General features: G+C 34.1%; 1 pseudogene; it reads right to left on the reverse strand.

The window, feature by feature from the left end:
- Window positions 1-2,154: 2,154 nt before the first annotated feature.
- LOC115278795 overlaps window positions 2,155-27,602 on the reverse strand; it is a 73,450-nt pseudogene continuing 48,002 nt past the window's right edge.

Below are 27,602 nucleotides of genomic sequence, written 5' to 3' on the forward strand. Positions count from 1 at the left end.
TTTAAAAAAAGAGAAATGACATGCTCCATAACAGTGATGGAAAGTTGAGTGGGTTGTAGGGTTAGTTCTGGGAACCTAGCTCTTGATAAGTCTTTCTTGGAATGCCCTTCTAGGGCTTTCAGTGTATAACACTGGCACAAAAGGGTTGGATAGTGTATTTAAAGTCAAAGAGGTCATTGTCTACACATGTTCAAACTCTGCATGACATGCACACCCTATTCTATTTCTGTAGATGAGGAAACAAAATCAGAGAATTAAATTACATGTCCAAATTCCCACAGCTGCTAAGTGGAAGAAATGATACTCAAATCCTGGCTTTCTGGTTCATAGTCACATGGCTGTTTTTCCTTAGTGCTGTCTTTGTGAGGTGAATGCCATAGTGCACTATCCAGATCTACCCCTTCCCCTTCTCAGAACTAACCACTCCTTTCTCCAGCTGCTGGGAGTGTTGATGGCTGACAGCTGTCAGCTGAGTCAGGAAGTTATCTTTGGGAATTGCCCTAATCCAGGAAGAGCACTGCCTAGCCCATGACCACACCCTTTGGGAAGACGTCCATTCATATCCAATTGCTAGTTGATGCAAGGGTAAAAAAGCCTGTCACTCTTCACAGTTCTGGACAACTTACAAAAACCATTCTAGTTCTAGAACTTTCCTAGTATGATTGCTGATGCCTTTGTTGGATATGCATCAAAGTTCATCTTCCTCCACTGCCTAACTGTGTGCAAATCGCTGTCTTGGAGTCTGCCTCCAGGGGAACACCGCAAGCGAACTTTTTGGTAGTGTTTTATTTTTTAATGTATTTTATGCTTCCTTAGAAATATATTCATCCATTTCGGTCAACAAAAATTGAGAACCCATGTATTAGTCAGAAATGAATTGTGAAAAACAGAAACTACTTTATTTTCAGCAAAAATGGATTTAATACAAGGAATTGGGTTTTCCCACCATTGGAATGGCCGGGTATCCATAACTGACTGCCACATCTGCCACAATCAAAGACAGTAATCAAATAATCATGTTGTACAGCCTAAATATATATACTTCTTATTTAAAATTTTTTTCAAAGAGAAGTGATAGAGAATCAGAAAGATTGTTTAATTGAGGAGTATAGATCTTAGCGCTTTAGCTGCAATTCCAAGACGGTGATCAGAGAACAGCTTCTATAACTCTAGGCTCCAGAGCCTAATCAGACCTGATAGATCTGTGCCAGCAAAATGGACACCTTGTTCAAGCAAGCTTTCCTTCATTCTGCATTTCACATATTTCCACATTTGAATAGATGCATGCAGATGATGAACTCACGTGTGGAAACTTACCTGGAATCTGTTCTGGGAAAGGCTATTTTTTTTTTTACCTTTCTGGCTTTTACAGTACAAAAAGTCACCCCAGAAGGAAGTTTAGAAAGATGAAAAATGTGCCAGACTATCTACCACAACATAGCCGTTGCCTTCACCAGGCTTACATTTTAGGCAAAATGTAAGACAAAAAATAAACAAATAGATATGGCAGACAATAACAATCTTAGATGATGTTATTAGAAGATCAGCAAACCTTAATAATGCAAAATGTTTAGGTTTGGAAATAGTCAACACAAGGATTTTTTTTGAGAAAAAGGATGTTTTATTATCTTGACTATAAATTATAATCATTGTTTATAAAAGTTATGTAAATCACCATCTTTAAAGTCTAAAAAAGGGAAATACAAATAAAGGACAGAAAATTAATTGAATTGAAAAAAAGTTCTGACATAGTTCTTCCACATGTTATACATAATCATAGCAATAATTACCCAAAGTAATATTAAAGGTAAGAAAAGAGATGTTTGATCACAATTTAGATTGAATGTAAATTCAAATGTATAGTGTATCTACAATAATAGATTGGAGCAAAGGTATATCTGCAGTTTCTAACAGTAAAAGTGAGTAGGTTGGTAAATACCATATTCTTCAATGAAATAAGAAACCAGATCAAGGGTAAAATGTCAGCTAGTTTTATCAAGCAGGTCACCTGTCAGGATAATTCTCCAGGGTTGCTCTCTACACATGTAACTGAACTGTTTAGGATTATTCTGGAGCCAGTACACTTACTTGCAGAGTTCACAAATAAAAATGTAACAAATAATTATGTGTTAGGATTGGTAGGAATACCAAGTATTATTTCACAACTGCCACTGTGTATTCTCTGATGCAATCAATACAGATCCAGACTTGCTGTGTATGACAATTCACTTCCTTTTGTTGACCAACTGCTTTCATGATGTTCTGTTCCTGAATCTGAGTGTAGATAGATTTTGGTAGATATTGGTGATGAGCAATGTGCTTAATATGAGGATGATGTTGAAATTTCTCCTTCAACTTCAGGTTATAATCTTTGACTACTTCTTCTCGTGATGTAAGGACATCCAGTTTTTCAGAAGCATTAGCTTTCCACAGACAAATGTTCATTTCATCAGATCCACATATATTTGCTATTAGAAGTCCATTTATAACATGTTGCATTCCCTTTGCACGACAGACTAACCTGTTTCTATTTTTGTCAATAGGAAAGATTCAAATATATTTATCGAGACAAGCAGACACAAACTCTTTCCCATTGGGAGAGTAATCTACATTAAGCACTGCAGATACAGGATCCACATGTACCACCATTACAAGAGTGTACAGTGCATGCCTCCCAAAAGTATATAAGTTGTAATCTTCATTTACTGCAGTAAAAATGAAAGCTTTCACAGGGTTCCAACAAATTCTATTTGTTCTTATAACTAAGATGACTTTTTTTCAGAGGAGTATCTGGCCTCATATCATATAGTACTATATTCCTGTCAGAAGCCCAACTTTCCAAGAGAAATGTCTCAGTTGGGTTAAATTTAACATTGTTCAGACTGTTAAATCCCCAGATCATTGAGCATATAGGATTGGTTCTTCATTCAGACCAAATCTCTACTTGGTGTCCACATGTGGCAAAAGCAGCTTCTTTCCAGTGATGTGCAATTCCTGTATACATACACTATTTCCTAAGGTTATGTGCATTGGTTCCTCCTCTTCTCCATAGCCTGGTACATGCATTTTCTACTACTTTACAGTTTTGTCATCACCAACAGTAAAAAAAAGAAATCCCACAAAACAAGTATGTATTCCTTTTATAGAACTCTCATGTGCTTGTATTGTGTGGATACATTTTCATTTAGTTGAGTTCCAAATTCTAACCTCTCCATCACATACCCCAGAAAGGACAGTAGCCAGGCTCTTTGGATGCTTTGCCAAGCAATTGACTTCATTTCGGTGACCGTCCAAGGAAGTGAGGAATGGTTTGCCAATACCCATTCCAGTTTGGTAGCATTTAAAGCTCTTACATATTCTTGTGGGACCTCAAAAGGATGAAAGTAGGATTATAGTTTCTTGTAACTGGCAATGTAGATCCAAACCTTTCTTCCTGAAAGGTTTGGATCCTTAGTTACTCTGCATTTTCTGGTTCCTGTAGTTTTCCATTAAACCTTTACTGTTGGCATGGCAGTATTAAAAAGAACCTCAGAAAAAAATCTTCTGCGTTCCAAACATAGTCCTCCTTGCTTCCACCATAGAAGTAACCAATTTCCCCTGGTAATTGGCATCCATCAGTCTGTTCCTTATAGGAATTTATATAATAGTGCCAATGTGATACAGTTATTGAAATATGCCATTTGGCAGTGGTTGCATGAATTATTTTGGGATTTGGAAGGACAGTGTGCAAGTTTAGATATGTGCTACCACTTGCAAAAGAATTCTCCTGGATTCAGCAAAACTGATCAGTTAAGTTTAGAGAATTCATGTTGTGAAAATCAAACTTGATTAAAGCTTGACTTATACTCACCAGATTTTAGATACAAAAATGTTAACACTGAAGAGTAAAAAATATAGATTATTCTATTCAAGAGGCTCTATTTTGGCTAAGAAAAAAAGAAAGGACCTCTTTTGGCTGAGTGAACCTGAGCAAATAATACAAAATTGAGTATCAAACACTGCTGCTTAAATTGCTTTTGGTTATAGACCCCTTTGAAAATCTAGTAAAAGTGGGGCACCTGGGTGGCTCAGTTGGTTGAGCATCCAACCCTTTATTTTGACACAGGCAGGTCATGATCTCACGGTCATGAGATGGAGCCGTGCGTTTTGGGCTCTGCCCTGGGTATACAGCCTGCTTAAGAGTCTCTCTCTCCCTCTGCCCCTCCACTGCTTGCTCATGTGAATGTTCTCTCTCTGAAGGAAGGAAGGTAGGAAGAAAGGAAGGAAGGAAAGAAAGAAGGAGGGAGGGAGGAAGGAAGAAAAGGAAGGAAGGAAGAAAGACAAGTAAAACTATAAACTCATTATATTCCAGACATGTAGAAATGTACACATAAATACATATACAAAATACCTCACAAATATCAGCTGATTCACAGACCGTTTGGACGCCTGAGATCTCCTAAAGTCCTTGAATCTTGGCTTGAGAAGTTCTAGTCTACAATGGCATGCTCTCGTGTCTGAGGATTCTGAGTTTTCAGTTCTCAAAAAGCAGTAGTATATGTACATGCATGAGGCACACATAGCACATATGTATACATATATCATGTAAGTACATATATAATACATATATATGTATGTACATAAATGGAATATATCCTACTGAACATCATGCTGGCAAAGCAGGGTAGCCTAAGTCAGTTGTCTAAAAAAGTGTTACTGTGGATACCCAGCAGTAAAACATTTTTGAGAATATTCTACTGCACAGTTTTCTAGAGGCTAGAAATTAACTCCATTTGTTTACCTCTGTTACACACCGCTAAAATAGAAGCAGATTACCTAATACCAAGTGAGTAGTGGTGTGATGTTGAACAAGTCATGGATCTTTCTTAGACCTCATGTCCTCGTCTATAAATTTCTTTTGTAATTTTATTTATTTTGTTCAGTGCTAAGATTTTGCAGTTGTTTCAGATGCTACTAGAATATGGATTGCATTTATTGAGTCATTTTGATAGACACAGGCAATATATGGATCAGAGAAGGTCCTGCTGTACATTATGCCTCTACAATGAAATGAAATGTTAACTAAAATAAAAGGGAAATTTCTTATACCCTAATTTCAACTCACAATATGAATGAGTGAACCTGCTTCACTTTAGGAACACAGAACCTCTTTAACCCATGATAGTGAAGCTATCAGGGCGCTCAGAGCAGCATGGAGAGTGATAATCCCCCACAGGACCTGCTCTGTTGGTCTTTTATCATAAATTTGCTAAAGGAATGGGCTGGATAAGGGACTAAAGTAGAGTGGTTGTGGCCAAATGTGCAGAGCCCTCAAAGACGCTGATTAGCCAGGAAAGTATTAATAATCAGAGTAACCATAATAAAGTTAGCTCAGGACATGAGTAATAGTGTGCAAAGCTAAAGAGTATCTGTTTCTGCATCTAGCGAGTAGATTTAGAAGACTTGGTTTATTTTATTATATTATGGGATACAGTGCTTAAAACTAAAACGTTAGTCACCAATCCAAAGGGAGGATGCTGGAATGAGGAACAGTATGACATTTGATAACAGGGCCGGGTGTTTAAGTGGGAGGCAGCTCTAGTGGCTTTATAATTTGCTGTTTCATTTCTGAGTTTGGCTTCTGCTGCAACGAGTTGGCATGAAGGATCTCTCTGGTGTTTTGAATCAAGAAGGGGATAAAACACACAGAGGCTTCACTACAGATAACCTGAACATTTTGAATTTGGTTCTTGGCAAGAGAAATGTGTACTTAGGCTTTATTTTTTTCATAGTGGTAGTATGTTGGCTGAATTGATCTCCTTTATGACTTGAGAATTTCTTTGTACAAGAGTGCCTGGATTTAAGAAAGGTAATATATACCTAGAGAAGAAAAATTTTATCTCATCTGAAAACAATTGACATCTATGTACAATGGCTGCTTAATGAGAAAATATCTATTGGCAGGCATCAGAAATTGTTGAATTTTGATTGTACCATTAAGCAGTGTTTTTTTTCTCTTAGCCTCCCCTTGATCTGTTTAGATTGGATGGATTTGTTACTTGAATTGTTATTGTGATACAGTTATGTAAAAAAGAAAAATTTATGCTTTGAAGTGATCTCTGCTTTTTATTTAAGTTTTCTATGAATGTGTAATATATAACAAATGTATATATATGTATGATCTTAAGTATACATCTCACTTATTTTTAAATATTACTCACACCTTTGTAATTGTCACCCAGATCAAGACAATATGCCTAGAAGCCGCCTTGTTCTCTCCCACCACCATGCTCCTCCTGCCTCCCCAAAGAGAACAGCTGTTTTGACTTCCATTACACAGATGGGTTTTACCTGTTGGAGGCATTTATATATATGTAATTATATAGTTTTTTGTGTATGTGTCTGGTTTCTTTCACTCAGTGTTATGTCTGTGAGACTATCCATGTGGTTGCCTGTAGAATTAGATTACTAATGGTCATTGCTGTGTAATATTCTGTTTAGAATATCAATATTTTAAAATTATGTATGTTCTTCTATTCATGGATAGTTGGGTTATTTCCAGATTTCACAATATCAGATAATGATATTAATTTTTTGACATGTCTTTCAGTGCATATATATTAAAAACTTCAATATTTAATAGTGTATTTGTTGTGTCATATTAGTATGGTTTGCGTTAGGAGACATACTGCTAGACAGCTTTCCAAAGAGAATATACTTATTCATAGTCTCACTGGTACTTGTCCCCAGAGTTTCTGGTAGATATATAGTGATGTCTGTGTGTAGTGTGTGTGTAGTGTGTGTGTGTGTGTGTGTGTGTGTGAGCGCACTATGTAATTTTTTAAAAGATATTAATTTGTTTAGAGAAGTTTCAGTTCATAACAAACCAAGAGGAAAGTATGGAGATTTCCCATATACCTCCTATCCCCACACAGGCATAGCCTCCCTATTATCAACATTTTCCACCAGTGGTACCTTTATTATTATCAAAAAACTTACAGCAACACATCATAATTACCCAAAGATCATAGTTTACATTAAGGTTTACTCTTCCTGTTGTACGTTCTATGGGTTTCAACAAATGTGTAATGACATGTATCCATCATTATTAATGTGATGTAGGGTATTTTCACTGCCTTACAAGACCTCTGTGTTCTATTTATACTAATCCTGCCCACAATGATCCAATTATCCTTTTACTGTTTCCACATTTTTTTCTTTTCCAAAATGTTATATAGTTGGAATCATAGAGAATGTAACCTTTTTACACTGGCTTTTTTCACTTAACAATATTCATTTAAGTTTCCTCCATGTCTGTTCATGCCTTGATAATTTTTTGCTAGATCTGGATAATATTTTTTATTTGTAATCTAGAATTCCACAATTTTCTGTTGTATTCCAAGTTTATAAATTCATTCACCTATTGAGGACATACTGGCTCCTTTCAAATTTTAGTGATTCTGGATAAAGCTACCAAAACTTCTTTTTTGGACAGATTATTTTGTGTGGACATAAGTTCTCAACTCCTTTAGGTAATTACCAAGGAGAGTGGTTGCTGGATTACTGGTGAGAATATGTTTGTTTTGTATGAAGTCACAGAACTGCCTTCTAAAGCGTCTGTACCATTTTGCACTTTTGCCAGCAATGAATAAAAGTTCCCATTGCTCCACAATCTTGCTAACAGTTTTTGTTGTCAGTGTTCCAAATGTCGTCCATTCTAATGGGGATGTAGTTCACTGTAATTTTAATTTGCACCTTTTGGTGACATATTAAACATCTTTTTAAACTTTTAAACTTACTAAGCATATTGCGTATCTTCTTTGGAGAAGTGTCTGTTTAGATCTTTGGCCCATTTTGAAAATGAGTGGTTCATTTTCTTACTGTTGAGTTTTAAGAGTTCTTTGTCTATTTTGGATAATAGCTCTTTATCAGATGTGTCTTTGCAAATATTTTCTCTCAGTCTGTGGCTTGTATTCTTATTCTCTTGATTTGGCCTTTCACAAAGGTTGTAATTTTGATGAAGTCCAGCTTATCAATTATTTCTTTCATGGATTGTGCCTTTGCTGTTGTATCTAAAAAGTAGTCATAATATCCAAGGTCGCCATGCAGGTTTTCTCTTATTCTCTGGGAGTTTTATAGTTTTGAATTTTATGATCCAATTTGAGTTAATTTTTGTGAAGGGCATAATGTCTGCCTAGATTATCTAGGTTCATTTTTTTTGGTTAATCTAGATTTATTATTCATCAACATGTGTATGTTCATTGTTTCAGTACAATTTATTGAGAGGACTATCTTTGATCTATTTTATTGCTTTTGCTCTTTTGTCAAAAATCAGTTGACTATATTTGCATGGGCTACTTTTTGATTTTGCTGTGTGGTTTCATTGATCGATTTCTCTCTATGTTTACCAATATCACATGGATAAATGTAGTTTTTTATAGTTTTACCATTCTTCCTCAATATTACGTTGGCTTTTCTGGCTCTTTTGCTTCTCCATCTAAACTTTAGAATCAGTTTGTCAATATCCACAAAATAACTTGCTGAGATTTTGATTGGGATTGTATTGAATCTATAGATCAAGTTGGGAAGAACTGATATGTTGACAGTACTGAGTCTTCCTATTCATGAACCTGGAATACCTCTCCATTTATTTGGTTCTTACGTGATTTCATTCATCAGAAATTTATAGTTTCCTCATGTAGATCTTATACATATTTGTTACACTGTGGTTTTAAGTTATATGTACCTGATGACTAATGGTGTTGACCACATTTACATATATTGATTGGCCATTTGGATAGCTTCTTTGTGAAGTGCCTGTCCAAGTGTTTTGTTTGCTTTTGTCTATGGGGTTATCTATCTATATTTCTATGAATTGTAGAAGATTTTAAATATATAGTTTATTTTTCCTATATATTATATATATGTATTATGTTTATTTTTCTTATATGTCATATATATTATCTATATAGATAATATATACATTTTCTATAAATTGTATATAGCTTATATGTTATAAATTATCTATATAATTATATAGATAACATATAATCTATAAAATATACATAATATAATATTTATATATAATACATATATTTTATACATATAATGTTTTTTTCTCTTTCTGTCTTTGAAACTGTCTTTATTTTGATAAATATGAAATCTTAATTTCTATGAGGCACAAATTATTAGTGTTGTTTTTGGCTAGTGCTTTTTGTTTCCTCATTAAGGACTTTAAGGTATTATTTTGACCATGAAAATATTCATGTATATTATCTTCTACAACCTTTATTGCTTTATAGTTCACATTTAGATCTACACTTAATCTGGAATAAATTTTAGTTGTTTTCAGGACATACAGATTAAAATTTATTAACCTTTCACCCCATTGCACTGCAGTGTCACTGTTATCATGTCTGTGGTTGCTTATATGACTCTGCTTCTCAAGTCTTTACTATATGCCATTGGTCAGTTTTTCTATTCTTGTGTTAATATCATTAAATCTTACTGCAATTTCTTGGTCAGTATTGATATATGGTAATACAAATACTCTGACTTTATTTTCATTCAAGATTGCCTTGCTTCATCTTGACCTTGTTGCACTTTCATTTGAATTTTAAAATAAAGTTATCAGTGTCTATAAAAATAAGCTTTTGATTTTAATTGGTATTGAATTGAAGTTGTGAAATAATTGATATATTTACAATTTTTAGTAAATTCTTTCCTTTATTTAGCTCTTCTTTAATTTAACTAAGTAATGTGTTTTTATGTGCAAAGATTTTGCAAAATTTTTATTAGATAAATATATAGATGTTTTATGTGATTGATGCTAAATTAATGCTTTCTTTAGAAATTTTTATTTTTTAATTGTTTATATCCAACAGTCATGCTAAGTTTACTTACTGAATCTAACACTTTCTGAATGCTTTGTATATTTTGCATGCACAATGATGCCATTTATAAACAAAATCCATTTATTCCTTTCCAAACTTTATAATTTTTATTTATTTTGGTAATATTATTGTACAGACTGAGGCATCCAGTGCAAAGTTGACTAATGGTGTTGATCATTAGTCAACTTTGCAGTCTTGTTCCCAGTCTTGCTGAGAAATTTTTATGTCTTTATTAAATATAACATATGCTATAGACATTTGTAGATAACCTTTATCAGATTAAGAAGATTTTCTTTTATTTTTCGTTTGTTAAAAGTTTTTATAATGAGAGAATATTGACTTTTATCAAAAGCTTTTCTTGTATTGATTGATCTAATTACGCCATTTCCCCCTTTTATTGTCAGTATGATGAATGAGATTGATTGCTTTCTGAATGTTAAAACTCCTATTACAGACCTACAATAGACCCTACTTAATGTTATTATATTATTTGTTTTATGGTTTTATTTCTTCACGTTTCTTTTAGAAATTTTCAACTAAATTTTCCAAAGAAAATTTGTCTGTAATTTTCCTTTCTTGTAATGCCATTTTTAAATTTTAGAGTAAAGGATGTGCTGACACAATAAGGTGAGCTGTGGGTCCTTGTTACAATATTAATAGGGAATTTTACCAATATGCAAACCCTTATATGCCTCTTTAATCAAATGTCTTTGTTTCTGAGTGGGATATTAGATTAATTTAAATAAAGATATGTTTTTGATAAACATTATTGGTGACCTATATCCTCCATATTTCAAAACTTGTAAAAGTTACATAGATCCAACAAAGCCCAGTATTTTTTTTTTTTTGCTATTAGATAGTTTTAAAAGTTCTTTTCTACTTTCTTGGTTATACTTTTTAAAGTGCTTGCTACCATGAAAGATTTCTTAACAATTGGAAGTTGAACAATTTAGAAAATTCATGTCTTCATTGTCTATCAATATTACATAAAATGCACTATATCCACTGCGTATATACCCTAGCCACTGTCTAGAATTTCAGTTAGTTTTTATTATGTGTGCATTTATTTTTTCTCAAACGTTTAGATAAAAAAAACCCACACAGTTTATAAATTTGGTCTCATTTTTTTAAAGAGAATTAACACAGATTCCAGTCCCTCCAGAAATATCACCCTAAGTTATAAAATGCCCTCAGCACTATTTACCTTTCTCTCCTTAGAAATAGGTTCAGAGTAGAGCAAACCACAGGTAAACTCATAGGGTTTCAGTAGTGATGGTGACATGAGGTGAGTAACGTTCAAGATCTAGGTCAAGAATATGAGTGAGGGCCCCACCAATTCAAATTTAGGGTAACTTGTATGAGGTCCAAAGGCCAGGGTTACACAGGCTGTCTTTATTGGGAGTTTGGTTGCACAAGCCCTGGGTCAGCTCCCATTCTTTGTGGCTATCCAGGCAAGCCATCTCAGCTATTTAGCGTGGCCGGGTAGACCAAGGAAAGCACCGACAACTGGGTGCTTTTCATTGCTAATCCTGGCCTTGACTCACTCTGTGACCTCTCTTGGTGTGTTTCTTCAGCTGGAAAGTGAAGATAATAATAATGAGCTATTTAACAAGGGATGTTGTGTGGATTAACAGTTAATAACATGTTTCATAAGACAAGGCAGCATTGAGCTTGAAAATACTAATAGAAAGTTTCTCTACACTACAAAGTAAATTAGTGCTTCTCTTGAAGAAAACCCAGTATGCCAGAACATGAACATACAAAGCAGTTGAAATAAGGTGAATTTTTACTTGACAGAAGTAACTTCATTTTTTTTAAAGAATATTCCACAGTTTTCCTTTTGATATTTGGTTCATACTTATACATTTAAAATTTATAAAATTTATATAAAATTTATAATGTTTATCCATACCTATTCTATTACTTTAATATTTAGCATGTGAAATACATTTTTAATATGATTGGATATGATTTTTTTTCTAAAAAATTCAACTAAGAATAATGTCATATATCTTTCTACCTGCATATAACTTAACTTTATTTATACAACCTTTTTGTTACCTTTGTTTCATCATGTAAGTTTTTTTATTACTTGAGGAAATTGTGTTAAACTTAATGAATTTGAGTTTATACATAGCTTTCTAGGACTCTATAACATATCACATCAGGAAACCTACCTTCAGTAGTTTAGCACTGAGTCCGCTTTTTGCAGGCAAAATTACATATGCCCAGTAAACTAATTTTCCATACAATGCTTTTCATTTCCTTTCTGTTTACTTGCTTTGTTATTCACAAAGATGAAGAAAAGTCACAGATACAAATGTTAAAGATGTAAAAGAACTATGAACTTCCTAAAAGAAAATAAAAAGAGGATGATAATTTATAGCCACTAAAAAGGTATAGTCATTGGCTTAGTCAGTTGAGTGTTGGACTCTTGATTTCTGTTCAGGTCATGATCTCAGGTCATGAGACAGAGCTGACCCTCGTAGCTGGGGTGGAGCCTGCCTATGATTATCTCTGTACCTCTCCCTCTGTCACCCCCCACCCTCCAATCTCTCTCTCTCTCAAAAAAGGTACTTATTGAATTCTGGAATTATCATTGACATTACCGAGACAAGGTCAAATACAAAGACCAAAAAATTATGCTGGTAGAAAAAACTTCAATTAGAAATATTGAACACTGTTTAGTAAGTATTGTTAAAATAATTTGGAAAGTCATGAAGTCACCTGGCATTTAGTTGAACTTTTGCTCAGGCTGTGATTTAATGATTTTTTTACAGTGCTATTAAAAATTATTGTTTTATAAATTTATGGGTATTTTAATAGGAATTTGAGAGGTTTTCTATAATACACATCTTACTTGGTTTTTACAAATAATGTACTTCTAACCTCATTGATTCATTTAGTGTAAGTTTCTTGAGTGATATGAAGAGTAAAATGAGACTCTGACAGTTTATTCATCTTTTTATATTTTACAAAAATATTTATGAAGCCTTCCTTACCCATAGTCTTGGATCTCATTAAAAAATTATACTAAAATAATCTTTGAAATGTCTGTCAAGGCCATATGGCTTCCATTCTTTTTTGTTGTTGTTGTTTACCATCTAGATGATCTTTCCTCATTCTTTAATCCTTTTGTTCTACTTCAGACTTCTTTCTACCAGCTAACAATATAAACAGAGAGAGAGAGGAAAGAGAATTGCTGTATATTGAGGTGATATGGAACTACTTGTTTATTTTTTGTTAGTTCATTAAAAGGTTTCACCTAAATTAGATATCAGTTTTTTAAAAAACAACATACATTAAGATAAACCACAAAATTATGGGCAATCTGTACTGTTTACATCATATACATGATTGGCCTTTACAAATAGAAAAGTCTTGGGATCAGATCTTCACAGAAAAGGTCCTACCGGAGTCTATACCTATCAGATATAATTTTGAAATTAATTTCCTCTGTGAGGTAATTCTTAAACTTTGGCTAAAAGTAGTATTTCACTTTTATTAGACATTAAGCACAACAGAATAGAGACCTGATCTTATGCGTTGCTGTTCTGCTCCAGTACCTATCAGAATTTAATATTTCCAACATTATTTTGGAATGAGTATATATAAAATTAAGGAGGTGGGAACTATTAGCAGAGAGCCTTCCTGAAGAATCACCACACAAATTTCATCATTCTGATACTTGGCAATGGTGGTTGGGGACATTATTTTCTTTACAAAAATATGAAGTACAGCCCCTGACATAAAAGTGTTTCTGGCCCAAAAAGTCAATAGTGCCAAAGTTAATGGTTGATAAACTCTGATCAAGAGTGAAAGAGATACTGATACTTCTTTTTATTACTTAATGAAATAAAAAATAAATAAATCCTCTTTCATGAGCAAAACATATTTCTGGATATTCTGATTATGTGATTTTTCTATTAGCTTCTGTCCTAGCTACAATTATGGTATACACATTTGAAGTAGTTTCAATTATAAGATCACAAGTGGACAAATGGCATATTTGTTAACTTTAATCAGTGGTCGGTTTTATGCTTTGGCTTGGTCATTGGCATCAGTGAAGTAGTGTGGAATTAGGTGGCCTGTACCCTAGCACAGTGTCCTCTCATGAGACCGCACTTCTCATATGGTCCCCGGCACTTACCAGCAGTTTCAAGCATAACTCTTTGAGCTTTAATTACATCTGTAAAACTGATACAATGTCTCACTCATAGAATTCCTGAGTATTAGAGATAATAAAAGTAAAGAACAAAACACATTAATGTATAGCAATCTGCTAAAATATAATTGGCTTTATTATTATTAGTCACTATATAAGTTCCCTTTTCCTGTTATTAGAATTATACCTGCAGTTTTCTAAGATTTCACCAGATGTTGATGCTGTTTTATTATGATACAGAAAATCTCAGGAAAAACTGATAGGAATACATCAGGGATATACCAGTCTAATATTTAAAAACCTAAATTTTGGCACCCAAGTAAATAGCAGATTATACTTTATCTGAAAATCATATAAAATGAGAAATTTCCGCATTTTAGGTTACTTTATCTACTCTGCATGAGTAGTGTATGCCTGCTCCAGTGTATAGTGGGTTCCTAAGGACCGTGTGTCTGCAGTTCATGAAACCAGAGCACTAGATGGCACTGTTGTATCCTTGATTAAATGAACAAAATTTACACGTTACATGATTTCCAAACAAATTAGGGCTGGCTTTCAAACCTTTGATCGTATGAAATATAGGAACATCTGACACACTATAGCATTGTTTCTGGTAAATATTTAGACACGTACTCTGCTTTTACGATGCCTACTGGATCTTTCTTGGAAAATTATAGCCTTTAGAATTAGCAGGGATTATTTAGTGATTTCTTTTAGACAATGTTACCCTGGGTCCACTTCTAAGAGGGTCATTTGGGATCTCCCATAAATTATGGGAACAAATTGTGCTGGTTTTATACTTTTTAAATTATTTTAAATTCGTCAAGAAAACTATAGCACAATATCCATAGTAAGTTATATTTCATAAAAATATCCAGAGACCAAGTAAAATACCAAAAAATAATATTTACTCAAACAATCATGTTGACTCATTTTATATTTAATTTATATTAAACAAAGTTTTTCTTAATTTTAAATATATATTTGGACCTCTTAATTAAAAACAAAAAACAGTGGCATCAATTAAATGTGTAGCTATACACTGATTTTTGCCTTTCATTTTGTTTTTACGTTCAGGCCTGCCTATGTTTATGAATCCATTTGCGGTATATGTCTGCCCTCAGTGAAAGGCCAGGTAGGGTTTGGATTTATCCACTCTGAGCAGAGGCTTAACTTGCAGGGATGAGTTCAATGACAGGTCCAACGCAAACATATGTTCTCATGATAATGTTCTGCCAAAGTGAGATACTGGTACTCGTACTGCAACTGAGCCAAAAAATATTATGTATTTGGAAAAATAGACTCCATTTTCTAGATATCTGTCAAATCAATATAGTACTTTGAGGTTTCTCTTCTGATTTAACAACAAAACAACTTTGATTTGCCTCTCCCAAATCTCTGACATGTTACCATGTCGTAGGAGACACATGCCTTCATTTTCGATAAAATAGATAAGTTGTCTTAGAAGTAAATATTTAACAAAGTGCCCCTCTTTCCTGAAAAATAACTGAGATCATTGTAAAGCATACTTCTAACTGTCACAGTGAAAATTCCATCAGAAATGAAAATTTCAACTGAATGTCAAATATGTCCAATGATTCTCTCTATAGCAGACAAATTAAAAAGTGACAACAGTTGTTAGATATTACTAGTGATTCAAATTTGGTAGCATTTCCTCTTTGCTTAGCTTCTTAGCCCACACAGCCTCTCTTGCGTGGCTTCATGTGAAGAATAGGTCATGTGGTTTGGTTTAAGAGGTTGGACCCTGCCTTTGCTAGCTGTGTCACCTTAGAAAAATTACTCACCCCGAGCCTAACTTCCTCATCTGTGAAATGGATGTAATACATCACAGGTGTCTTATGGTGAATAATGAGTTAATGTTATATGCAAAAGTGCTCTGTAGGAAAAAAATCACTTCTGTATGTTTTTCCTTACTACTCACATATAGCACTTCACTTCTAACACTTTTATTTCCCAAATTTGTGTTGGGAGAAACAGAAGCAGTTCCTCGTGACACCAGCAGGGAATCCTAGAATTCAATTTTGACACTAGGGAAGTTAGCTGAAGTTAGTATCAGATCCCAGAAATTATGGCCTCACTTCTGCAAGATTTCCCTTCCCCATTTGAAATGTCATTTGCAACTTCCAGATTGTCACCTGTACTTCTGACCTACTGGCTGTGAATTGGGGATCCCATGACTCCCTTGTTGGGTTCAACAATTTGCTAGAATGGCTCACAAAACCCATAAAATATTTTATTTGCTAGATTACTATTTTATTACGAAGGGATGCACTTCAGGAAGAGCCGGATGGAAGAGATGCACAGGACAAGGAAAAAGAAAGGATGTGGTGCCTCCATGCCCTCTGGACATTCCCTCTCCCCGTTTCTTCATGTGTTCAGCAACTTGGAAGCCCTCCAAACCTGAGCTTTGGAGATGGAGGCTTCATCACGGAGGCAGGATAGACTATTAACTTCACTCTAGCCCCTCTTCCCTCTTTGGAGAATGGGGTGTGGGGCTGAAAATCCAAGCCTCTAAATATGGCTTGGTCTGTCCGATGACTGTCTCCCATCTAGGAGCCCATCTAGAGTAGCCTTACTCGAATAAGAGATATATTCCCCAGGTGTTCCAAGGACCAAAGACTAAATATTAGAGCAAAAGATGCTTGTAGCTCTTATCAATTAGCTAACTACAAGAGGTTTGGAGCTCTGTGCCAGGACCTGGGGGCATGGACCAATTATGTATTTTCTGTTATCTTACAAGGGTGTAAACATAGTAGGTGCTATATAAATGCTTGTTATTAAAAAAATCAGTATAGACTCTTGAATGGGTATTGAAATTACAGGGTATTTGTTTTTTGAAAATTTTTAATGTTTATTTTTGTGAGAGAGACAGAGCATGAGCAGGGGAAGGGCAGAGAGAGAAGGAGACACAGAATCTGAAGAAGGCTTCAGGCTCTGAGCTGTCAGCACAGAGCTGGACACAGGGCTCAAACTCATGAACCATGAGATCATAACCCAAGCCGAAGTTGGCCGCTTAACCCACTAAGCCACCCAGATGCCCCTAAACATTTTCTATTTGTACCTTATTTTTACAGATGAGTGTTTTTTCTTACATATTTCTAAGAAATCATTTTGAATATTTGGATATTTCAGAAAATTAGTAATGTAAAATAGGGTCCACGCACAGACAAAAGTGCAGTCATTTTACATTTGAACCAAGGAAATGTGTCACTTACCTATTCATATATGTATAACATTTAAATTAAGTTGTCCAAAAAAGATGAGCTTCATAAAATATCTCTTTTTATATTGGTTAACATCAAATAACACATTCTCTTTGATTTTCATTCATCAGGTTATAGAAATTTGCAAATGTTAAGTGTTCTATATTCAAATATACATAAATTGAGGAGAAATGTGCATAATTTTGGCACTCAGAACTTGCTCTTGTCAAAGGTTTCATACCTTGGACTATACAACACACAATTTTGAAATTTTTCACGTATGAAATATAATTGGTAGTGTTAAACTTTAATTTTAGTGTTAAAAATCCTATCTGATTATCTTGGTCCGAGTTATATTTTTTAAGCTTAGTTTTGTGATTCTTTTACTCAGTTTATATTTAAACTTTAAAATAACAGGATGTGCTTGAATATTCAGAAGTACATTATTATCTGTGCTGGAGTTGGAGTGATATTTTCCCTCAGAATCTTACCTGTCAGTCACTCAACAGACCTTTGTTCCCCCTTGTTCTTCTGTGCCAAAATCCACTACTCTGGGTTGTTTGGCTCTCTGTTAGCCCTCACAAGCTGAAATCCTACACTGAATCAACCATCAATATTCATTTTATAAAGTCTCATACTTTTATATCAGAAAGGTGGATCATGTGGTAGGGGAGTGAAATCTCAAGAGCACTAATTAAATATCAATAACCCAAACCTCCATCAATGCATTTTTCTAAAGGGCACACTTGTATTGGCTTTGAACTCCTTAAAGTTTCCAGATTCAATACTTCTGAACCTCTTTGCTCAAATAACCGAGAAGTGCTGATCTATGCCAGACTCATCAACAACACTTTAGCTATCATGTGAGTTCTGAATGGTCTGTACCAGAAAACATTAGGCACAGCCCGTATCTCCTTCAGGCCCCAAATTCATGTAGCTCATTGGAGCATGTTATCCATATAAAGCCAAAGCATGCAAATAAGCCCCTTTAATGGGCTTCAGTAGTTGATTTGGGGTTAGTTTCCCTTACTTCATCATTTCTAAAAGGTACACGTTGAAACACCATGAAATGGAATGAATGTTAGGCTCAATTTTGGCTGAAAAGAGGTGGTTTACTTAAGGCATGTGGGCCCCAGCGAGAGGGCGGTTAGGATATAAAGTAAGTTAACACCAGACTTGCCCTAGAGGCAAAAGCTTAGCTTTTCAGTAGGGCAATGGGGGTGGCGGGGAGGGGAGAGAGAGAGAGAGAGAGAGAGAGAGAAGTGTCTAAATCTTTGTTTTTGATTTTGCCAGGTTAAAGAAAACTGTTAATTTGCTACTACCTGAAATCATAATTTGGTTAAGGTGTTTATACTTAACCCTTAGACAAATTGCTACCTTACATTATGTACCTTAAGTATCTTATAGATATGTTTTTATAGTGATAATGAGTATCTTGAACATAATGACAGTTTTATGAAGAATTTATATCCTTAAATTGAATTAATAAACATCAGTTTGTATATATCAGTTGGATAGGTAGCGGAGTTTGGAGATATAGCCTCTGATTATTTAATTTTTAAAATACCGACATAAATATCACATCTTCCATTGTATTTTATTTAGACTATTATCTACTCCTTTGAAAAATCCTCTTGCTCCCATTTTATACTTTCTGTACATTGTTTCTATATACAATGTATAGTATATTTTGTAAATATAAATATATATTATTATTCATAAGGGATAGATAACTTTCCTAAAATGTGTGAATGATAATGTCTCTCATTCTGCTGACAAAGTAGAATGAGCACTCAGATGTGGGGAAATTTGGTTTCCAATTTCAATATTACTAGAAAGCAGTTCTTTGACCTAAAGCAACTCCATGCATCAGGATGACCATCTCCATTTGTAACTGTTCAAGTTTGCTCTCTGAGTGACCTGCCCTTCACATGTTATCACACATAAAAATTCTACCCACATTTTGTGTTTCAAAATCTGTTCCTCCTTTGATGCTTTTTCCAGCTTCTGAGCCAAACTGATTTATCCTTTTTTCTGATTGATAAAATCAAAACACATTAATATTACAAATGTCTTATAAATGACATAGGTCAATTGCCCAGTTAAAATAGTCATCCATCCAATTACTGTCACAACAGATAATCAATCAGACTCTGCTTGAATAGTCGTACCAACAAGAAGTAGTAGATAGGAGAAATCCCATTTTAATCTCCAGAAGGCTCAGCTCTCAGGATCTTCACGTTCAGGTTGCCCAGATTCTGTGCAGAGCTGAAAGGAAAGTCAAAACACTGCACACTACATAAGTGGAAGCATGCAAATATTCAAGCAAAATGTATTTTTCTTTACATTAACAAAACCACTTCAGTCTCCCCAGAGACTGTCTACCCCTAGACCTCAAACATTCCCCTTGTCTGAGAGTGCAGAATATATTGGCCGGTAACCAGAAAGGATCTTTGCACTGTAAGGGGGCATTTTCTTTCTTTCAGAATGGGAGCAGCGAGGGAAACGGGACCTACCTTTAACACACACACACACACACACACACACCTACTTCCCTACATTAACTTTGCAAAGTCAATTCAAATTGAGAGGAGGGATATGGGAGTTAACTTATCCCCTCTGCTTTTATAGATTGTATATATAGAAAATAATATTTTTAGAAAATAATTTCTTGAGAAATAAGATGGAAAATAAGAGACCCAATAATAAAGAATGCCTCAACATCTTTTACTAGATAAATCAAATTCACTGTGACAAGTCACCTATATTATAAAATAACTTGCTTTATTTTCAGAATCTGACAGAAAGAGAAACAGTGGTAAATCCAAGTTGCTGCTTTTCCTCAGTTCTTGATCAAATATGTGGAAACAGTAGGACAAAACAGAGTCTATATTTGCATAGATGAAAAGGAAACTCACAAATCTATGTAACAGCCATTGTGAAAAAATCTCTTCAAATCTAATGATTTTTTTGTATCATCATTCTATCCTAGTAATACTGCAAAATATTTTTTAAAACTCGTGACTAACGGATTTTTGTCTAATTTTAGTAATTTTAATTAGGTTTTATTCTCCCAAACTTTTATAGAAATACTCCTGGCTTTGCCAGTATGTCTAGTAAATTTGGAGATACTATTTCCAAAAGAAAATGTGTCTTTAATTTTCATGAGTAAGCATTTTCCCCTTTGAAAAGGGACTCCTGTCATACAACAAAATTACTTTGCAAGGAAAAATGAATGCATTGGTGAATTAATCATTACCTCAGATTGTAATGCTGGGAAAAGTCATTGTATGTTATTACCCATTTTATCTTCATAGAAAGATTGACCTCTGTGATAAAAGAGCAAAAAGAGGAAGGTATGTCTATAAATTGTAGGAGTCAGTAAAAATACAGGTTGTCATTGAGGACTTTAATTTTTAAAAAATAATGTAGGATGAAAGTAATTTTCAAAGTCATCTAGCACAATAAAAAATGTACATACCTTGTGGCCCAGAATTTACATTTTTAGAAAAACTATCATATACGTGCAAAAAAAACACATATGTACAAAACTACTGGTAAAAACAAAAAATGAATCTTTATAAAATAAATGTCTAGGAGATATCTAGGAGATAGCTAGGGCATATTTATAAGCTGGGATACAGCATATCAGTTAAAGTAAATGAGCTAAATTTAATGTATAAAAATAAATTTCAATACATAATGATAAAAGACTAATAAAATGGCAAGGTGGTACAAAATATATGACACATTTATAAAGAAGCAAAAAATATATATGCTCTTCAATAATGTGTACATTTGATATATAGATGTATTAAAAAGGTTGCAAGTACATATACTAACTTCGTGATAATATCTATTTCAAATGAAGGTGAGGTGACTAAACATGGGGGAAGGGACTTCAAATTGACCTATAATATATGTTAGTGATTGTATAAAAACAGATAAAACAGTATGACCAAATTATAACACTTTTAAATTCTGGTTGGTGGATAATTGTTTCTGTATTATATTTTCTTTGAATATTTCTTCACTTTAGAATTTCTGAACAATGGCCACAGGAAAACCCAGGTAATTAATTTAGTAAAATGTTAGTTATTTAAGTAAAGATAAGCATCCCTTTGTTGATTATTTGGTGTGTTTAACATTAAGCAGCCTTTACCTAGCAAGACTTTAAGCAGAATTTGAACCTGTTCTTAGCCTGTATGTATTAGGATGACAGAAACTTCAAACCACTTTAACCAAGATTTCTGGACTTATTTATGATAGTACCTATTTTAGTGATATAGCCAGACATAGATCCCAGGATTCTTTGAAATTTGGGCTGAAAAAACACAGTATCATGAACTTTTTATTTCTATGAATACACTATTCCACGTCCCAATTCAACTTAGTACTTGAGGAAAAACTCCTGTTATTTTTCAGAAAATACCAAAAGACCTACTACTATTTTTTTAGTTTTTAAAAATATTTATTTATTTATTTATTTATTTATTTATTTATTTATTTATTTAGAATGAGCAGGGGAAGGACAGAGAGAAAGGGAGACACAGAATTTAAAGCAGGCTCCAGGCTCTAAGTTGTCAGCACAGAGCCCAGCGTGAGGCTTGAACTCACAAAGTGCAAAATCATGACCTGAGCTGAAGTCAGATGCTTACCTGACCACTCCACCCAGGTGCACTGACCTGATGCTATTTTTTAATGCCTAATAATTTTTTAGTTTATAAATTGAGATTTGGAGTTTTACCCAAATTTTGGTTTGAAACTGATTGAATTTCAAACACATAAAGGATTTTCCTTCCCCAAGCCCACATGAGAATAGATTGGGCACAATGACAAATGTAGAGCTTCACTATCCCCCAGCTCACAGAGCATTTTCCTTGTGTGGAATTTGTCATCTACCATGTGAGCCATCTGTTAAATGATGATTTCCAATACCTTCCACCACCATGGATGATAAAGGGGCTCTATTCTTTAGTGAGAGTCAAGTACATTTCTGAGTTCCCACCAATCAGACGTTTTTGCTAGGGACTTTGAGTATTGAACATTGGTTCCAAGTAGGGTCAGAGGAGGGGGTAAGATTATTGCAGGTTTGGTGGTACCAGGGACACTTTCCGTAGCAGTAAGCGTCTCAGTAGAGCCTGCAGCTACAGCAAAGTGACTGCATAATGCCAGGAACTGCAACCCTTGGACTGTCCTATGTATGTATGGCCCAAGGTTTTCAGCCTCAATTCTGTGACCTAACTGAATACCTTTTCTGTTAAAAGTATCCAAGTTCCTGTCTGTTGCTTGCAACCAAGAAGTCTGATCTAGATCTACTAAACAGTCATTTGAAACACTCCAAGAGCTAAAAAGACCTATTTATGCATGTTTTGGAACAAAATATAGAGAAAAGTGAAAATTTCAATTTGAAATACAATCTTGGATATATATTATGTCTATATTTAAACAAAGAGGTACAATGGTGTCAAATTTTTTTTTAAATTTTAGTGCAAAGATGAGTTCAGTTAACCAAGAATGCAAGTACATATACAAAATTTCCCATTTCCCTATATGCTGAATAACCTTCAAATTTTCCATTTTAGATTCATGATGTAAGAGGGATGTGAGAGGAAAACCATCATGCCAACCTCAGTGTCACTTGATGCCCTTGCTAGAGTTGGAAACCCACTTAATTGAAGTGGCTAACTCTGTCTTATAAAAAAGAATAATTAGAAAAACATATTAATTTCTCAATATAAGATAAGTTGGTAATTATTATTTAATGACTAAAAATATAGTTCATAGTTCCTAGAAGGACTAACATATTCTTGCCCTCTGAGTTCACAGCTAACATGTAAAAATTTTTGGATTTTTCAATCTTAATATCAGTTGGACTAAATTATCTCTTAATCTCAAAGAAAGTACCAGTTTTAGACAGATTGATATTTTACTTTTAGTGGTATTGCTAATTGTTATAGGTTGAATTGTGTTTCCCCAAAATTCTTAGGTTGAAACTCTAATGAAAATGTAACTATATTTGGAGATTGGGCCTTTAAGAGATAATTATGTTAAAATGAGGTCATTAAGGTGGATTCAAATTCAATCTGGCACATGTCCTTTCAGAAGAGGAATTTGCATCCCAGGAGATGTCAGGGATACATCCAGTGGATTCATTTTGGAAATAAATAGAAACATTGCTCCCTACTACTTAGCCCACTTACCAGGGACACAAATGAGAACGAAAACATGCTGGCAGTAAAATGATAGTTAAAGAGTTTGTAGGAAGGAAGAAAATTGTACAAAGTAGAGTTTGGCAGAACATTCTTAATTCCTAGTTCATGAAATCATTGTACTTTGACTTAGAATTACTTAATTTCCAATTTAATTTTAAAAGATGATATATAGTAAGTCAGCGTTCTGTGTATAATAGATAATCAGGGTTATGGTAAAATTGTTTTCCACAGTGGCTGTACCAGTTTGCCGTCCCACCAACAATGCACGTGGGTTTCTTTTTCTCCAGATCCTCACCAACACCTGTTGTTTATTGTGTTATTGATTTTAGCTATTCTGACAAGTGTGTGACAGGTATGATATCTCATTGTAGTTTTGGTTTGCATTTCCCTAATAAGTGCTGATGAGCATCTTTTCATGTGACTATTGGCTATCTATAAATCTTTTTGAAGAAATGTCTATTTTATCTTCTGCCCATTCATTCATTCTTTGGGTGTAGAGTTTAGTAAGTCCTTTACATATTTTGCATCCTAAGCCTTTATCTGATATGTTATTTACAAATACCTTCTCCAATTCCATATGTTGCCTTTTAGTTTTATTGATTGTTTTTTTCTGTGCAGAAGTTTTTGTTTGTTTGTTTGTTTGTTTTGACGAAGTCCTTGTAGTTTATTCCTGCTTTTGTTGCCCTTTCCTCAGGGTACCTATCTAGAAAAAAAGTTGCCATGACCAATGTAAGAGAAATGAATGCCTGTATTCTCCTCTGGGATATTTATGATTTCAGGTCTCACATTTAGGTCTTCAATCCATTTTGAATTAATTTCTGTATATGGTTTAAGAAAGTGGTCTGGTTTCATTCTTTTGTATGTTGCTGTTTAGTTTTCCCAACACCATTTGTTGATGTGATTATCTTTTCCTCAATGGGTATTCTTTCCTGATTTGCTGAAGATTAATTGATCATATAATTTTGAGTTTATTTCTGGGTTTTCTGTTCTATTCTATTGATCTATATATCTATTTTGTACTAGTACAATATCGTTCTGGTCACTACAGTTTTGTAATATATCTTGAAGTCCAGAATTGTGATGCCTCCAGCTTTGCCTTTCTTTTTCAAGGTTGCTCTGGCTTTTCAAGGTATTTTGTGGGTCTATAGAAATTTGAGGATTGTTTGTTCTAGCTCTGTGAAAATGCTACTAGTAGTTTGTTGGGAATTGCATTAAATGTGTTGATTGCTTTAAGTAGTATAGATAGTTTAACAATATTTATTCTTCTAATCCATGAGCATAGAATGTCTTTCTATTTCTGTGTGTTGTCTTCAATTTCTTTCATCAGTGTTTTATAGTTTCCAGAATACAGGTTTTTACCTGTTTGGTTAGGTTTATTCCTAGGTATCTTATTGTTCTGGGTGCAGTTGTAAGTGGGATTGATTCCTTAATTTCTCTTTCTGCTTCTTCATTATTGGTGTATAGAAATGCAACAGATTTCTGTATGTACATTGTTTTTGTATCCTGCAACTTTACTGCATTTGTGTATCAGTTCTAGCAGTTTTTTGGTGTGTTTTATATATACTATATCATGCCCTCCAATAGTGTGAGTTTTACTTCTTTTTTGCCAATTTGGATGCCTTTTATTTCTTTGTACTGTCTAATTGCCATGGCTAGGACTTCCCGTACTATTGAATAACAGTGGGAAGAGTGGACACCCCTGTCTTAATCCTGACTGTAGACGAAAAGCTTTCTACATTTACACATTGAAGATGCTATCTGTGGGCTTTCCATATACGGCCTTTTTATGTTGAGATATGTTTTTTTAACCCTACTTTGTTGAAGGTTTTTATCATGAATGGATGTTGTATTTTGTCAAATACTTTTCTTGCATTTATTAAATGATCATATGGTTCTTATCCTTTCTTTTATTGTTGTGGTAACACACTGATTGATTTCCAAATATTGAATCACTCTTGCAGCCCTGGAATAAATTGCACTTGATCATGGTGAATTATTTTTTTAATGTATGTTGGGTTTGATTTGCTGGTATTTTGTTGAAAATTTTTGCGTCTTTGTTCATTAAAAATATTGGTTTGTAGTTCTCTTTTATTGTGGTGTCCTGATCTGGTTTTGGTATCAGGATGATGTTGGTCCCATAGAATGAGTTTGGAAGTTTTCCTTCCTATCTTATTTTATTTTTTCTTTGAAACAGTTTGAGAAGAATAGGCATTAACTCCTTAAATGTTTGATAAAATTCACCTGTGAAACCATCTGGTCTTGGACTTTTGTTTGTTGAGAGTTTTTTGATTACTGATTCAATTTCTTTACTGGTTACAAGTCTGTTCAAATTTTCTATTTCTTTCTGTTTCAGTTTTGGTAGACTAGGTTTCTAGGAATTTATCCATTTCTTCTAAGTTATCCAATTGGTTGGCATACAGGTTTTCATATTTTCCTATAATTCATTGTCTTTCTGGTATGTTTGTTATTTCTTTTCTCTCATTTGAGATTTTATTTCTTTTTTTTAATTGTTTTATTTAAAAAATTTTTTATGGTTTTTATTTATTTTTGAGAGACAGAGACAGTGCGAGCAGGGGAGGGTCAGAGAGAGAGGGAGACACAGAATCTGAAGCAGGCTCCAGGCTCTGAGCTGTCAGCACAGAGCCCAACGTGGGGCTCGAACCCACGAACTGTGAGATCGTGACCTGAGCCGAAACCGGATGAACCACCCAGGCGCCCCGAGATTTTATTTCTTTGAGTCTTTTCTCTTTTGTTCTCGGTAAGTCTGTCTAGAGATTTATCAATTTATTGTTTGTTTGTTTGTTTGTTTGTTTTCCCCAAAAAACCAGATTCACTGATCTGTTTTGCTGTGTCTTTTTTTTTTTTTTTTAGCTTCCATATCCTTTATTTCTGCTTTAATCTTTATTATTTCTTTCTGCTCCTTTTTAGGTTTTGTTTGTTGTTCTTTTCCTAACTGTTTTAGGGATAAGTTTACTTTGTCTATTTGAGATTTTTCTTGCTTCTTGGGGTATGCCTGTATTGCTATAAACTTCCCTCTTAGAACTACTTTTGCTGCATCCCCAAGGTTGTAGACTGTTATATTTTCATTTGTTTCCATGTATTTTTTAATTATTTTTTTGATTTCTGTTGACTCATTTATTGCTTGGTAGCATGTTATTTAACCTCCATGTATTTGTGGTCTTTCTAGATTTTTTCTTATGGTTGATTTCTAGCTTCATAGCACTGTGGTCAGAAAAGATACATGGTATGACTTTGATGTTTTAGAATTTTTTGAGGCTTGTTTTGTAGCTTAATGTGTGATCTATTTTGGAGAATGTTTCATGTGCACTTGAAAAGAGTGTGTATTCTGCTGCTTTAGGATAAAATGTTCTGAATATATTAGTGAAGTTCATCTCATCCAGAGTGTCATTCCTAGCCATTGTTTCCTTGTTGATTTTGTGTTTGGATGATTTGTCCATTGACACAAGTGGAGTGTTAAAGCTACTTACTATTATTGTATTATTCTTGATTAGTTCCTTTATGCTTGTTATTACTGTTTTGTGTATTTGGGTGCTTTCATGTTGGATGCCTAAATATTTCTAGTTCTTCTATCTTCTTGTTGGATTGTACCCTTTATTATTGTACAGCATCCTTCTTTGTCTCTAGTTGCAGTCATTGTTTTAGAGTCTTTGTCGGATATATGTATTGCTACTTTGACTTTATTTTGACATCCATTTTCATGATGAATGTTTCTCCACCCTCTTTCTTTCAATCTGCAGGTGTCTTTAGGTCTAAAATGAGTCTCCTGTAGGAAGCATATAGATGGGTCTATCATCCTCTATCTTTTGATTAGAGCTTTTAGTCCATTTACACTCATAATAATTGATAGATATGTATTTATTGCCATTTTACTACTTGTTTTGTGCTTGTTTCTGAAGATTCTCTTTGAACCTTTCTTATCTTTCTCTCTTTCATGGCTTATATTTTCTTTAGTAATATATTTGGAATTTTTTCTTTTTTTCCTAACATATTTATAAGTGGTATTTGATTTGTAGTTGCCAAAGTTTGTATGTAACATCTTCTGCATGTAGCAGTCTATAATAAGTTGATGGTCTTTTAAGTTGGAACTCATTCCTTACTCCTCTCC

The sequence above is a fragment of the Suricata suricatta genome, chromosome 15, assembly GCF_006229205.1.
Source record: "Suricata suricatta isolate VVHF042 chromosome 15, meerkat_22Aug2017_6uvM2_HiC, whole genome shotgun sequence".
Lineage (NCBI taxonomy): Eukaryota > Metazoa > Chordata > Mammalia > Carnivora > Herpestidae > Suricata > Suricata suricatta.